The 13,334-nt window shown below is 46.7% G+C and overlaps 2 protein-coding genes across 5 annotated transcripts in view; one reads left to right on the forward strand and one right to left on the reverse strand.

The window, feature by feature from the left end:
• SRR (serine racemase) overlaps window positions 1-13,334 on the reverse strand; it is a 55,889-nt gene that overhangs the window by 33,977 nt on the left and 8,578 nt on the right. The window lies entirely within an intron of this gene.
• Window positions 1-13,334, forward strand: part of SMG6 (SMG6 nonsense mediated mRNA decay factor) — a 175,102-nt gene that overhangs the window by 23,626 nt on the left and 138,142 nt on the right. The gene's annotated exons all lie outside the window — the stretch shown is intronic.

Raw genomic sequence — 13,334 nt, forward strand, 5'->3', positions numbered from 1 at the left:
TTGCTGAGAAGAGCTAAGTCTGTCAAAGTTGATTCAGTGTTGCTGTAACTGTGTATAGTGTTCTCCTCATTCTGCTGTCCTCACTCAGCATCAGTTCATATATGTCTTTCCAGGTTTTTCTGAAGTCCATCTGTTCATCATTTCTCATAGCACAATAGTATTCCATTACATTCATATACCACACAACGTGTTCAGCCATTTCCCAATTGATGGACATTCCCTCAATTTCCAATTTTTCCCTATCACAAAAAGATCTGCCATAAATATTTTTGTACATATGGGTGAAGGACCTAAGTCTTGAAAGGTACATGAGGCAGCATTCTGAATGAGAGTCAATCCAAGCAATTTGTGGGGGTTCCAAGAAAGTAATTTGATCTGTTTTCTGGGAGAGAGAGAAATGACTTTGTGTGACAGCATTTTAGATGGGCTCCTGTGGACAAAATTGGTTTTACTTGTAAATACCTATGTCTTTTATGTCCTCAGAATGCCAGAGAGAGACCCGGTCCAGGAACAAGGTGATTGTGTTCAAATCAACAGCACTCTTTTGGGCACTGGTATCTTCTCTAACTTGTATCAAGTTTCTCCAAGTCTGTAGGATTCCTATAAAATGTTCATGAGTCCTTGGGTTTCTTTTTCAGATTTCTTGTCTCTGTAGGAAAAATGAGCGATGGTCAGTGAGTGACATTTTAAGACTATTGCACTAGGTGAAAGCAGTCTCAGTTATTGAGAGATGTTTAATGTTTCTGAGTAGCTTAAGGTAATGCTAATGCACCTGCCATCATTTTAGGGGGAAGCATTTTGTCAAGTTCTAGAAAAATGTCAGTCAGTAGAAAGTTGGCTAGGAGAGAGCTTGCTGTGTGTGCCTGGCACCAGTGGGACTGGTTCCTTGCTCCCTGCTCCCTTGAGCATCTTGTAAGAATAAGAGGGGAATTTGAGGGAGCCTAGTCTGTTTCCAAATTAAGCTGTGTTGCTGGGAATTCAGAAGACCCATGCACTGAGGTGGCCAGCCCCTAGCCAGGCCCCCACACACATCCTGTTGCAGCAAAGCTTGGGGAAAAGTGAGAAGTTACACTGCTCCAGCGTGTGAACTGGGAACCTTGCTAGATGGACTCTAGCTAAGCCTGAATGCCACAGAAACCAGCTGGCTAAGGAGCAAGCCTCATGCTCTCTCACGGCATGGGCCCTCTCTCTTCCTACTTAACTTATTCTTTACTGTAAAGCTGTGGCAGAGAGGGAGCACCGCCTTGGGAGACTTGCAGCTTATTGTTACTGCTGTCATTTTCACAGTGTGGCTCCTGGCCCTTCCTTGCCGTCCAGAGAGTGTACTGGCATTTCCAGAATATTCTTGGGGATTTTTACCTTGGGATTGTATTGTAATCACAGGAAGTTGGGTGCTGTAGTCTCATCTTTCTTGGCTTGGGGCCTGTGTCTCTCTACAAGACTGTAATTGCTGCCTTTGCCTTTAGTGTCCAGATCTCTTGGGCAACAAGAGCACCTGAGGAAGCTTATGGTCTCCTCAGAATCATGTTTTTAAATATATAAAAAAAATCCAGTGATCAAAAGGTCACAGACTTCGGGCTAAGAATTCCTGGCTTAGACTGAGAGCTGAGAGACAGCCCAGAAACCGTGGAGCCTGACTCACTCTCCTTGAGGGGAGTTCCATGAGGCCTAGGGAGGGCAGTGACTTTGCCAAGATGGCATCCATGGGAATAAGTAGAGAGCCTTCTCAGGAATGATTGTCCATTCAAGTGAGCAGTGACCAGCAAGCCAGACTTTGGTAGGGGAGCACACAGCAGGCTGCCTGTGTGTGAGTGCATAAATCAAACTTGGATGAAGTTTGTTTTCTCTTACAACACTTTTCAGGTGGCATGCTCTTTTGAGCTGCCCTGTAGTACTTTGAAATTTTGGTTTGTGCATTTGAGCTCTCATTATTCTGCTGAAGAAAGAAAACTGCCTTTTGTGGTACCCAGAGGAAATGTGGGCCAAGGGCATGTTGCAGAGTACACACAGCCCCTGCTGTCGTCCTCAGGCTGGCAGACTGACCTCCATTGGCTGGGGGGGGGGGGGGGGGCAAGAAGAGCTGAGAGCTGTTCCTGTCGTACTCTCAGGTGGAGGACTTCTGGCTTGGTCACCTAAGGGAATGTCCACCAGTGCTCTCCAGCACTGAAGGGGTCGTGAGTGGAAAAAGTTTAAGAAGCCCTGCTCTAAGTCTCCTTTCTTCTTTAGAGAGTTAGCATTGATTTCATTTGTCCCACTTATTGAATGGCCCTACTGGAAAGCCCTTCTTCCTCTAGTGTTCGTCTGATCGCATTATGAATTAATTCCTCCCCCCACAGTTGTTCTTAGTGAGAATGGTGTTTAAGCTCTGTGCTACACACTGGGGATACAGAGACAAAGAATCAAACAGCCCCTGCCTTCAAAGGGCTTATAGCCTTCTTGAAAGGCATAGCATGTGCAGAGATAAGGCTACAAATAGAGACAAAGTAAATATGGAATCATTTTGATGAAAAGAAGGTCCTAACAACCAGGACCACCAGGAAGAGCCTCATGAACGAGGGGGTGCCTGCACTGGCCCTGGCAGGAATTGTGGGTCCTTAAATGGTAGGTATATGCTGCAAGAAGGGGTAGTAGCCTATGGCAGAGTCTGAAGATGGATGTCCCTCACAGGTGACATCTGACAGAGTGTCCACTGGCTTGGCTGGGCTGCACAGTGGTGGGTGACCAGTCCAGGTAAAGGTCTTGAGACCCCAGAGAGGCCCCAGAGGATCTTAGAAGCCTGCTGAGCAGGAGAGCTCATGCACTGTTCTTAGGGTGAAGAGTGGGATGCCATGCCGGAGGCTGTGTCAGGCCCTTGGGTCCTTTGGAAGTGCTCATGGGGTGGTGGGCTATAAAATCTGTAGGAAGAGGTTTTTGATAGGCTCCTATCTCCATAAGCCTTGAGGACATTGTATGGGTGAAATGACTCATTAGAGAAGGCCAAGACCAGGTGTGGGTTTTCTTTATCCTTTTTGGGGGAGTTATTGTTAGTATGTGGGAGAGCAATGATAGACTGCTTTTGTGGGGGCAGGTTTTTGGGAGGCATAGATGGGTTTGCTGTGCTGAAGGGCTGTTGCCCGTGGCCAGCATTTTTCTTTGTCTGCCTTTTGGTAGTTGGCAGTGTGTCTCAGAGGAAGTACATCAGCCTGGCCTGCAAACTTACTACCCTCTCTGTGACCTCGGTCACCAAACCACTTTGGGACTTTATTTTTACTCCAGCCCTTTCGTTTCGAGTTGTGAGGTTGGTTTCTTCAAACAGAGAAAACTTTGAGGGGTTGGGGGTGGAGAAGAGTGCCAGGGTGCAGTTGAAGCGGGTTAAACACCCAAACCACATTTTTAGCCTCTTTGGCCTGAGACGTGACATGAGCCACACTGCAAATGCTGGCTCCCGCTCTCTGAAAATCTTCTGTTGCTTTTTTGTTTGTGTTTGTTAGAAAAGCAAACCTGTAAGGGAGGGGAAAGAGTCCTTTTCCATCCTGCCCAAGCCAGCAGCTTGCCCTCAAAAAGGAAGTGTTCTTCAGATCCAGTATTTCCCAGACGAAGCTTGTCATCTTAACTTTGGTCTTCCCCAGGGTGCTTCTGAGAACAGTCACAACTCACCAAGTCTCAGGAAACCCGATTACCAACATATCCTGTTCGCGTGCGTGTGTGTATATGCTGTGTTACCCACAGACTGCTTTCCACCCCATGTGACCTTTGGTTACCACCCGGAAAGTGAGGGCCCAGATACCAGTCAGAATTTCCAGACTTTGGTCTAGTTCAGACATTCTAGAAAATACAATAGTAGCAGTTTTAAAGAGCTTTCAGGTGGCAGGAGTAGGGAATGGGGAATGAGTTGCCCTGAAGAGGCATCAGTAAAAGGTTAGTTAGCATTTGTCCTCTCCAGGAATGCTTGGCTAAAAATCTCTTTAGTTGCTGCCTAGAAGCCACCGGAAAGAATGAGAAGGCCCAGTTTGTGTTGTGCTTCTTGGGCTTTAAGACAGAATTCTGCATGTCTTGGATCCTTTAAAAGAATTCTCTTTCTGTAACTGAAGTTGCATGTCACTGAAAAACTCATCTCATATGACTTTTACCCATACCTCCTTCTCTTATTCAGTTTCACCTCCATTAGGTGTCACACCTTGGGGTGAGGAGTAGTGAAGAGACCCCAGAGGCCATCAAGGCCAGACCCCTATTTTAGCAAGGAGCAAAGGCCCCAGAGTGGGAAATGACTTGGCTAGAGGCACACAGGTAATCAGGACCGAAACCGGAGTCCTCAGGTTCCACCCCAGTACTCCTTCTGCAACATGGAATTTTTGTGTTGTCTTAGCTTCTATCAGAGAGCTGTTACTGGGGTGGGGTTTCTTTGTGTGACAACAGTGGTACCCCAGCAGGTGCCCCAAAGACAGCGGGCCAAGACTTAGAGTGTGAAGATAGTTAGTTAAGCATGCACATAGGGGACGGGGGATCAAAGCTCCAGGAAGCTTTATCTCCCTTCATGGAAATCTCATGGAGTTCCCCTTAGGTGTAATTTTCTTCTGGCTTTTCTAGAGTCTAGACCTGGCCCTTCCGTCTTCATAGGCCACACTCCTTGAAGCTGCCTTAGGTGACTGACCAACTATCTTTCTATATCTCTCTCTGTTAAAGTTCTCTGTCTTTGGCAACTGTTATGGATGGCAGTTGCCCAGTTGGCCCTTTGATGCTTCTGGCAGATCTCCCAGTCATCTAGGCACTTCTGTCTTAGAAATACTCATTTACCTAAGACCAGGGAAGAATAAACACAAAAGAAACAGGCTCCAGGGGATCACAGACGCACCGTAACCAGGTACGATTTTCCCTCACTTTGTTGCCAGGAAAAAGAATCAGAATGACCCTTACATGGAAATTTTCCAGGTTAAAGTAGGAAGCAGTTGGTTTCTGAGTTTGAGTAGAGTGGATTGTGCATGAATGGGGGCTTTGAAAATTTTTCCTTAGCTATAGTATCTATGCCCTATTCTGTTACAGACTAGATAGTGAGATAGTGAGTAGAGAAAAAGAGTGAGATCTTGTTGAAACGTAGGCTGACTCTGCAGCTAGTAAAGGGAGAGGAGCAGTATATCATCTTTGTGACAGGCTGATGTGTTCTCCTTGTTAATGTTCGAGTTAACATTCTGCGTCAATATTCATTAGAGAGATTGGTCTATAGGACTTTTTCTCTGTTTTGACTCTCCCTGGTTTAAGTATCAAGACCCGATTTGCATAGAAATAGTTTGGTAGGACCCTTTACTGATTCCCACTACATTCCTTCCTGCTCTCCCAGAAAGCTGTCCTTTTTAACAAGGAAGGAAAAAAATTCGGCAAAACTAACTCAACATATCAACAAAAACCAGGAAACAAGAAAGACACCCACTGATTGGGAAATGGCTAAACAAATTTTGGTACATGAACATAGTGGAATATTATAAGAAGTGATGTAACAATACACGTGGGAAGACATAAACTGATGGAGAACATGAACAGAACCACAGAAGACAGCTCCACGATGACCACAGCACCAATGGCAAGAGCCACGAGTGAAGACTGTAACCTTAAAAGAGCTGGGAGAAGGGAGAGGCTCTTCACTGCCTCCTTGTTGTGGGAAGCACCAAGGGAAGAGGAAGGAGGGAGCATTCTGCATGGGGAATGCTGCATGTGATGACTCCTGGGATTTTAAAGGCTTCAGGGCCTTCACTGGGGGACTGTCTGTTCTGTAACATAAGGGTTTCTACTCTTCACTACTTGGGATATGGTGATCTTAAGCTGGAACGTGGAAGAAGAGAGAAGATGCAAGGAATATGAGACAGTTGTTTCCTGGGCTTGATTCCTCTTTCCCCATATATAGGTGTACCCTCTAAGCTTGATACGGTGAATATCACTTCACAGTAACACCATTAATGTGTTAAAACTGAAATCCACAGGAAAACCAGGAGACTTGGTTGTAGTATTGTTTGGATCATCTCCTATTTTTATCATTATTTTTACTGGCATCTTGATTTTTTCAATCAATGAAAGTTCATCTTTTCTCCCTACACCTCTGCATTGAGAAAGAAAAAGAGCCTATTAAACCCCTGTTAAAAACACTATATATATAGTCATGTTCAAGCCCACTAGCCTTGTCTTTTCAAAATATGTCTCAGTCTGTACTCTGAATCCATTGCTTCTCTGCTAGGAAATGGGCAGCATGTTTCATCGCAAGGCCTCTGGACTGTTAGTTGGTCATTGCATTGATCAGAGTTCTAAAGTCTTTCAAAGTTGTTTGTCTTTCCAGTAATGTTTTGGTGTAAATTGTTCTCTGGGCTCCTCTTGCTTCACACTGCATTAATTCATACAAGTTTTCCCAGGTTTTTTGCTGTGATTGACCCCCTCATCATTTCTTGCAGGGTGGTAGCATTCCATCCCAGTCACATAACACAACTTGTTCAGCCATTCCCCAATTGATTGGCTGCCCCTCAGTTTTCAGTTTTTTTGCTACTACCAAAAAGAGCTGTTGTAAATATTTTTGTACATATGGATCCTTGTCCTTGTTTTGATTTCTTTGTGGTATAGACCTAATATTGCTATCCCTGGGTTGAAGGGTGATGGCTTTAATTATATGCCCATAATGGTTTTTTTTGTGTTCTAAAGAAGGAGACCCCAGTTTTCTCTCTTGAAAAGTCTTTTCACCCATTCAAAGACGGGAGGTATTGAGAATTCTCTCCAGAGGGAGTTGGAATTCTCTCAGCTAATGTTGAGGTCATTGACTTTGAAGCTGTCCTGCCAAAGGTATGCTTAGCCCCCTCCTAACCTGGCTGCATGCACAAGGAGATCAGGGACCCAGAGTGAATCCCTTAGACTTTCCCATAGTGAGCTTTTTCCTTTTACACATTTTGAGTCACTCTGAGGCCGCTTCTTTCCTCAGTGCGTGAAGAAGGCCTTTGGGCCAAGCCTGGTTTTCTCCGTTATGCCCCATGTAGTGCTTTCTGGCAGCAAACTGGGCCCATGCCTTTCTCACACAGTGGGATTTTCATTACAGTCATGAAGAATTTTGAAAATGTGTGTTTTGAGAGGACAAGAGAGCTGAACAAGAGGGATGCCACCCTCTGCTCCTTTGCATTTTTCTGGGGCATTTGTTTCCTTGGCAAGGATGCTGTTACCTTGGCCTAGCTCATGGAATTTCTGCTCTTAGAAGCTAACTGGTGCCACAATTCTCTGAGCAACTAGAAGTCTAAGTCTGTTTATGAAACACGCCATGGTAAGATGATGTCTCCACTGAGGAGTTTTCTTGGCAGGTTTTTCAGCATGTATGGGACAGCCTTTGAAATTTTTATGGCTGTTAAATATTTTTAAGTGAAAAAATTTCAAAAGGTTAGATTAAACATTAATGGTTATATGTGATAACTACTATGGTCCCCTGAAATGCCATCAGTTTTAAGCAGGAATCAAGAGGCTCAGATCTCCCGCATCATATGCCTTGATTTCCAGATTATTCCCTTAGACAAGTGTTGCTCACCCTTTCCAAGTGTTCACCTACAGAATCAGGATGGGCACCAGATAATGTTTCAGTACCTAGTGAGCCTTCACATGAAGGGACTGCCAAGGGCTTTAGATGTCATCAATTTCATACCATTAAGTGTGAAAGTGTTAAAACAAGGAGCAGAGGTCTCCCTGGTTACCTAGTAAATGGTTTTTTTGTTTGTTTGTTTTATTTTTTAGGAAAAAGCCAGTGAATAGACAGTTTCCCTTGAGTAGGTTTCTGTTTATTCCTCTTCTTTTTTTATCTTTCACTTATAATTTTTCCATGTGGCTTAATCCCATCCCGTCCTGATCCATTGAAGGGAAATGAGAACATAGGGTTTCTTGGGCTTTCTCTATCCTTGTCCTTTTAAAATGTTTATTTATTTATGTATAATTATAATGATCAAGCTTCACCCTGAAAAAGAGATGAAAAAAAACACACCTCCTTCACTCTGGCAGAGGAGCGGGACTATGGGTGTGCAGCATTGAATACCCTTTCAGATTCAGTTGATATCTTGGTTAGTTTTACTGAACTACATTTTTTTCCTTTCCTTTTTGTTCCTTATCATAACTGAGAGGGGTATATTTGGAAACAAAGGTGATGTTAAAACAAAAAGGTCAACAAAAAAGCAAAAAGAAAATGGGGGGAAAGGATACTCATTTCTCTTGCTGAGAGAGGATGACAAGCATCTAAGGAGGGCGCAGGTAATAAGGGAATGAGGACTGAGCCAGGATGAGGCAGCCTAGGGGAAGAAGCAAGATCATCTGAGTGTGCTTTCTATGTCTTGTAATCTTGTACTTGAGCTACCACAGGAGAGAAAGGCCTGGCAAACAGTCTCCAGCCACCGCAGTGCCCAAGTCCCACCCCTGAGTAGCTGTGGCTTCTGCAGAACTCCATTCAGGGCTGTTAGGTCTGAGCCAGCAGCTTTTTACAAAACATATAAACAGAAATGCTGATGCCCGTCCTCAGATTGGAGACACGCTGTGGTTTCTGCTGGACCCTCTGGTTGTCCTGGGTACACACACACCAGCTGTGTAAATGCTGGTTTGGAGGTTGAGGCCCAATCGGCCTCTGCTGTCGCTGCCCTGCAGGCAGCCTCTGCCTCCCCTGATGAAGAACAGACACAGAGGTTCTCTTCCAACCCTGAAGTCACCATTTTTAACGTGAAACAGTGTTCCTACAAGCTGATGAGCCAGAATCTTTCCCTTATTTGGCGCCTTGTTTAAGCAGAGGCTCGTCTGTCAGGGGTGCCGGACCTCTCCCTGCACACTGGTCATGCTTCCATGAGGTGTTCCATGGCTCAAGGCCTTGTGGGAGTGGGAGGGGTCTTCAGCAGGCTGGCCACATCCATAAAGTTCTTAGCTGCCACTCCCTATTCTGAGAGGCTGTGTCGATGCCATGTGGTGACAGCCTTTCCTTTTACTCCACTGTTTGCTGGATGTCTCTTGAGAGCTGCTGATGGGCAGTATAACCCCTGACAGGAACCTTGCTTTACTTAGTTTTGGTCTCTTCTCCCTTCCTGGCTGACCCTGGACCAAGTGTGGAACCAGCTCTGTGTTGGCTTGAGCAGGGCCAGCTGAGGGTGTCCCTAGGCCATGACCACCTGTTTGAGTCAGCTTGGTCCTTCTGACTTGGGTTCAGCTGATCACTTCTCACTGACTGACCACTGAGCTGTCATTTATAATCAGGTCACTTGGAGTCCTCCAGGCCTTCACCTTGTTCCACTGGAAAAGCAGTGTCCTCAGACTTCCCCTCAGCAGCATCCCCAAAACGGGCTTTAGCCGTTGTCTTAGACTTAGGACAGGAATCTTGAGTTGTCAAGTGTCCCAAAAGCTCTTAGAAACAAGCAGGATGATAATAGCTAACTTTTCTCTAGCATTTCAGGGTTTGCCAGTACTTTGTGATTGTCTTATTCGGCCCTCATAATGCCTCATTCTGTGAGGGATCTGTTTCAGCCAGCGCCCCCGGCGGATCTGCCTTTGGCAGCCATCAGGTGCCTCCAGGTGGCTTGGAAGGTCAGACCGTGTGTGTGGCCCTGCTGGGCCCAGCGGGATGCCCCGGGTTCCCCTTGGGCCACTCATCCTTGTTCCTCCTGCAGGGACTTGTGCTCGGGCCCTGAATTCCACAGCAGGTTTTTTGGCCCAAACTGACGACTTTGTTGGCAAATCCTGGTGTGGCAGGCCACCCTCTCCATCATGGCAGCTGCTAGGGGGTCACAAGCACTGGGCCTCAGACACTTATTGGCCTGTGACCCTGGACAGTCACCTAGCCTCTGTCTCAGTTTCCTCAGTTGTGAAATGGGCATTATAATAATCTTCCAGGATTGTTGAGATGATATTGTTAAGTGCTTAGCCCAGCTCCTGGCATGTGGCAGGAGATGCTTCATAAATGCTTGTTTCCTCCCTTCCTCCCGTCCTTCCCTTGGACCAAGAATGAGGGGCATGAGTTAGGAGAACTGTTTGTGAAGGGCTCTTCCTGACCAGGCCCCCAAGTAGGAAACAGACAGACGTAGTTAGTGGGCTAGAAAGGAAGGCAGTTCAGGTGGCTCTGAGGCCGTGTGCGTGCCTGAGAGGCAGCCTTGTGAGCGCCCATCTGAGTGGGGCACGGGGCTGGGTGCAGGCTGTCCTCTTCACCCTTCTCCTCCTGGGCTCCTGAAGGCCCAGGCTGTCCCGGCAGCTCTGGGTAACATCAGTATTGGGCAGATGGGCAGCCAAGTTCCCAGGGGTTGGGTGGTGAGGTGAGTCAGAAGTGAGAGTCATTCAGAGAGCAGCCCAGTCAGAGCAGGCAGGGCTGCCCTCTGGTTGAACTCTGGCTTTCTGTTTACCTTCAAGGGCTGAGCTTGTTCGACTTTTGAGCTAGAGGCTTCCCTGCATCCCTGATGCCTTCTCATGTGGGGCAAGGGGGCAGGCCATGCGGGTGGTGGCCCTGCGGACGACTGGTCCTGAGGCTGCCTGCCACGTGGCCTTGGGAGCAAGCTGCTGCAGTCCCTCTGGGACCTGGGCTGGAGAGGCAAGACTAGTCCTGGTTGGGAGGAGTGGAGTACTCACCCTGGGACCTGACAGGAGGCCTGTAGAGTACAGTGCTCTGTTCATTGTGGACAGTTAACACCTGTGTGACCGAGCTGGGAGAAAGCTTGAAGAGGCCTAGTAGCTTTGAACACTGAAGCCTGAGCCATGGGCCTCGTGGCCCAGCACATGGCATGGAGGGGGTCTCTGTGATATCTTCTGCTTCCAGATCAGGTGACTGTCAGGTCATTCAGCAGCACATCTCCCGACATTCAGTCCAGTTCTTTCCACTTTGTTACCCTCTTTTCCCCAAAGGATAGAATGCTTCTTAAATTTGTTCTCTCCCTTCACATAGAGATGGGTTTACGTTTAGTCTGTGAGACACAAGGATCTTCCCTGAGACCCCCTGGCACCTGAACTCTGTAGTGGTGACTGCTGATGGGACATTTAGTCTAGTTTCTCTCCAGTCAGAAATCTTAAGTGGCAGAGCTAGTAAAGTCGGAGGAAGTAAATCGAGATTTCCTACAAGACTTGCAGCTGCCACGACTCGGGGGGAGAAGGCACATTATACGTTGGGACACTGAGGACTCAGGCTGTCTCCATGGGAGCCCAGGCTTCATTACGAGTCACTGAACTGCCACCTCACCCTGAGCAATTCTTTCAGAAAAACAGAAGTTGACGGGTTCTTAGTCTCATTGGGCCCCACTGAGCAAAGCAGAGAAGTTTAAACTGCATGTCTGCCGATTCATTGGGCCTTCATCAAAGTGACTGACTAGTCTGGGAGTTGTTTCTTGAATGATGGGAGGAACCATATAAAAATTAGTATTTGCAGAATAGCTATTAAATGCTGGTTGTGTTTATGCTAGCATTCTTTTTTTTCTTTCCTAGTCCCCTTGAGGTCCCACCTCCTCCATAACCTCTTCTTTTCCCAACTGGAAGTGAGATGCACTGGGTGGCCCAGCACTTTCACTGCCCCCAGGCCCTCCGAGAAGGTGACTTGCCTGGAACTCTAGGTTGAGGAACCTGTCTTCCAGGTTTAGTTTCCATATCTTGCCTACCATAACTTCACACAGATAAGGAAATTCAATAAATAATCTGGCTTTGAAATAAATGAACTGTGCTGACCCTCGACTCAAAACCTCTTTAGGCCATTTGTGACACAGCTGCAGGGTTCTCCGGAATGCCCAGGCCAGTGCCCTGAAGGCTGAGTGTACCAGGTGGCCGCATGCTGGCCAAGTTGGGAGTCCAAATAAGTGAGCTCCCAGAGCAACTTGAAAGTTACTGTGAAAATTCACAGATCCTAGCTCTAGGTTTAGAGGGGACCTCAGTGTGCATCTTGGCCAACTCTCTCTTTTTCTAGATGGGAAACTAAGGCCCAGGAAGGGAAATGATGTACTTTAGGTCAGTCACCCTGGTAATGAGGAACAGAGCCAAAGTCAACCCATTTCCCACACCTCCTTTCTTCAGGATTGCTTCAATTAGATGTAGGGAATTGTCCCCGTAATATAATGAAGGGAAGATAGTATGTGGAGGCTAAAGAGCTGGCCTCAGAGTCAAGTCCCCTTCTGACACTGGTTTTGCGACCAAGCCACTTAAACCTCCATTTCCCTGTGGAAGGCGCTTAAGACTCTTGAGTGGCACAGTAGCTGCCAGTTGATAATGGTAGAGGGTGTTTCCTCACTGGGAGCTAAGCCAATGAGATCAGAAGTATGGACCTCAAAAAAGTGCCAAAGACTCCTTGGGAATTCCTGTCTCTCTCCCCCAAGCATCACATTCCCTCCATTGGCTCTCTGCAGGCCCTTGCCTGGGGCGGTCTAACCCACCCCCTCTGCTTAACAGAAGCTTTTTTTGTCCTTATAACCCTATTCCCAGTTTATGGGTGGTAAAATTGAGAACATGTTTGGTGACGTGCTGCTCTAGCTGACACAACCAGTTCCTGGAAGAATCGGAATTTGAGCCCAGGTTTCCTGTCCCTGTGTTCCTCTCTGTAGATCACACATGATAAAGAAGACAGTGAAACTCAAGTCTTTGCTGGAAAGGAAGATAGGTTGGTTGCCTTTCAGTGAATTGATGGAGATGATGAGAAACAATCAACGCCTTAACGTTTGCAGAGCGCATTGCGGACAGTCTCATTCGAGGTGGTTGCTGCAGTACAGGCATTACATCCATTTTATAGACGAACAAACCGAAGCTTAGGTTGTTTGCCCATGATCTTAGGACTGGTGTCTGAGACAGGATTTAGACCAAGGCTTTTATAACTTCTCCTGTCCTTCCTCTAGTGCTGTGGTTCTTTGTGTAGAGGATCACGCTCTAGTAACTTACTAGAATTTATATTAGCTGTGAAAAGCTTCATGAGAGTGAAATTTCTCTACTTTAATGTGATCTCAGTTGTTCTATAGTCAGAACTGAAAAAGAACAGTGAAACCCAAGGTGTGTTGATGGTGGAATAACTGTAGCAGGTTTAGTCTGTCCTGAAGACTCTCCGAAATAAGGCCATATACTCGTGCCTCTGAAGGATTCCTCTTCCGCAGCTTCTGTCTTCCTCAGCGGCAGCTCGGTCTAGACCCCAGCTGTCAGCATCAGCATCAGCATCAGCTACCTTGCCCTCTGCTCATTGCTGCTTAGAGTGACAGATTGTGGCTTGCAGAGATGTTTGAGGGCCAGGATGCTTGAACTGACCTGTATTCCCTCCTCTCTTGGTGATGAGGCTGGGTCTAGGTAGCAGATCCTGTGCCCATTCCTGACACAAGGATCTCTTGGGAGCACAGATAAAGCCACGTTATAATAGGGGAGTACACTAT

This window comes from Petaurus breviceps, unplaced genomic scaffold, assembly GCF_028583685.1.
Source record: "Petaurus breviceps papuanus isolate PSGF00001 unplaced genomic scaffold, PetGlider_PUasm1.0 186, whole genome shotgun sequence".
NCBI lineage: Eukaryota > Metazoa > Chordata > Mammalia > Diprotodontia > Petauridae > Petaurus > Petaurus breviceps.